The sequence below is a fragment of the Echinops telfairi genome, unplaced genomic scaffold, assembly GCF_000313985.2.
Source record: "Echinops telfairi isolate 266 unplaced genomic scaffold, ASM31398v2 ScPeMD7_18;HRSCAF=68, whole genome shotgun sequence".
In the NCBI taxonomy this organism is placed as follows: Eukaryota; Metazoa; Chordata; class Mammalia; order Afrosoricida; family Tenrecidae; genus Echinops; species Echinops telfairi.
In genome coordinates, this window is record NW_022103915.1 from 79,689,549 (window position 1) to 79,692,519 (window position 2,971).

The 2,971-nt window shown below is 40.2% G+C and overlaps 1 pseudogene; it reads left to right on the forward strand.

Moving 5' to 3' along the window:
- Positions 1-2,253, forward strand: part of LOC101644733 — an 18,000-nt pseudogene extending 15,747 nt beyond the window's left edge.
- The last annotated feature ends 718 nt before the right edge of the window (positions 2,254-2,971 follow it).

A 2,971-nucleotide genomic window follows, 5' to 3' on the forward strand; every position in this document is an offset into this window, starting at 1 on the left:
TCTGCCCTGGATTCCCTGTTTTTCCAGTTCCTATCTGTACCAGTGTACATCCTCTGGTCTAGCCAGATTTGTAAGGTAAAATTGGGATCATGATAGTTGGGGGGTGGGGGGAGGAAGCATTTAGGAACTAGAGGAAAGTTGTAGGTTTCATCATTGCTACACTGCACCCTGACTCCTCCCCGTGACCCTTCCGTAAGGGGATGTCCAATTGCCTACAGATGGGCTTTGGGTCTTCACTCTACATCCCCCTTATTCACAATGATATGATTTTTTTGTACTGATGTTGCCTGATACCTGATCCCTTCGACACCTTATGATCACGCAGGCTGGTGTGTTTCTTTCGTGTGGGCTTTGTTGCTTCTGAGCTAGATGGCTGTTTGCTTACCCTCAAGCCTTTAAGATCCCAGATGCTATATCTTTTGATAGCTGGGCACCATCAGCATTCTTCAGCACATTTGCTTATGCACCCATTTGTCTTCAGTGATTGTATTGGGGAGGTGAGCACACAATGATATGATTTTTTGTTCTTTGATGCTCGATAATTGATCCCTTCGCAAGCCATGATATTTTCAATTGCCTCATATGCCTCATATCCTTAAATAAGGAAGACCAAATAAAAAATTATGCATTTGGACTATGATGTTGTTGAAGAATATTGAAAGTACCATGGATTGTCAAAAGAACAAACAGACCCATTCTGTAAGAATTATAGCCAGAACACTCCTTAGAATAGTCTTATATCCTTTGTATATGTTGTCAGGAGAGACCAGTCTCTGAAGAAGAACATCATGCTTGGTAGAGTGCAGGAACAGCAAGATGAAGAAGGCCCCCCAAGAGATAGACTGACACAGTGATTGCAACAGTGGGCTCAAACATAAGAACAATTGTGAAGGTGGAGTAGGACCAGGTGGTGCTTGGTTAAATTTTACATAGGGTTGTTATAAGTCATAACCAACTCCATGTCAACCTAACAACAACAATTTTTTTATCTGGTTTTTGTAATCAAACTATCTCTGTGAGTGAGGTGTGTATTTAGAAATTGAATTCTCAGCCTTCTCTAGCCATTGGCTTGTCCTCTGGTGCGGTAGCTGTGGTGGTTTCCATTTTTGCCACAACTCTCTCCTTCCCTCCCTACCAACCAAATTCCCTTGACTCTACTCACTGTGGCTGCCCAGCATTTAGAAATCACGAATTCATCCTGCCTCATTTTTGTTATTTTTGTTGCCCAGTTTTCCAGTGCTTCCTCCTTCAAGATGTACATGAAAGATGTACTGGCTGATCTGATACCTGAGGAGCAGGCTAGAGTTAAAACCTTCAGGAATAAATATTGCAATTCAGTGGGGATGGGGTGGAGGGGAGGGTAGGGGTGGCTGGCAGGGGCAAATCTCTGTTTACATGACAGATTATGGCATGAGAGATATGAAGTGATAGAAAATATCCGTTTTTGGTCCTGATGAGCACATCCATTTAGGATGCTGTAATATTTCTGTAAGCACTCTAGTGTTGTAGCAAAGATGTACTAGGACCTCTAGACAGAGGCAGCAGTATTGGGTCCACTGATAGTAAACTGAACTGGTCGCATAATTTGACCAATGTGTTATGCTATGCTGATGCTCACCATCTGCAGTGACCATGAAAATGGTAATGCAAGTGTCCATAACAACTATTTAGGGAGCAGTGCCCTTTCAAAGCCCTATTGGTGCTTTGTGGCTGCCATAAATGGACTGGTTGGGCCCCTAACCTGGACCAAAAAATCAGAATGTACTTTTCTGCCTGACATAACTGTAGAAGGAAGTTGGTAAATATGTGTTTGATGAGAAATTACAAGATCATATCTTAAACACACTCAATTCGGATGGGTTGTGCCAGGCTATGGCTATGTAGTACTAAGGAAGATTGATTCACAATACAGCTGTCAGCAAGAGTTTGCTATGCAACATCTGTCTAATCATTCCATATTTAAGCTGGTTGCTCAACTGTATAAGATTGTGCTCAATATCCTTTTTTTTCCTAAGAATCCCTGGCCAAATGTAGATACTCACAGTAGGATCCTGCTCCAGTACTATGGCACGACGGAGATGAATTACTACACGGTCCTGTTTGGGGTGTGAGAAGCACTGGGAGTATTGGCAGAGGATCTCTGGATCTGAGCCTTAGGCTTCCCTCTAGAGCCAAGTCTCTAGCCAAAGCACAGATGGTTTGCTATAGTTTGTAGACTCTGACCAGGTAAACCTAGAGTCGAGGAGAAAGTGATGACCAGAAAGTAAGAGAATATTTATATTTTTAAGTATAATTTCATTTTAGGGGAACTTTAAAGATTTAAGATTAAATTTTATCTGAGGCACTGGAGATGTTAACTATAAATTAAGACTTTTAAAGAAAAGCAATTTGGGAAAGACACAAAGAATTGGATATCTGTTTTAGACCAGTTTAGGTTTTCATATAATTGAACAGAAAGTATAGACTTTTCATATATATGCATTAACCTTCATAATTTCTCCTATTTTTAGTATATTGTATCAATGTTATCCACTTACTACCACTAATGAACTGATCCTCATTTATGATCATTAACTAAAGTCCAGGAAGAACCTTATTTGTGCAGTGTGTTAAGTTTTAACTATCAGGTCTGTGATTCAAACCCAGGAGCTTCTTCAGGTGAGGATGTCTTTCTACTCCCATAAAGATTTCAAGTCTCAGAAATCTTATGGGGACATTTCTACTCTATTCTATAGGGTCAATAGAAGTTGTAATTAACTCAAGGGCAGTGGGTTAAAGCCCATAGGTTTCATTATAGTTTAGTCTTTGTGTTGTATAACTATGCTTTGAAAAATGTCATGTAAACTCCAAGGCATATGGACTAATTAATTCCCCTTAAAATTACCTGTGCTGCACTTATTCATGTTTTCCCCTTTACTGAACATGTAACAACCACTGATGTTTCATAATTTTGCTTTGTTTGCAATGTCAC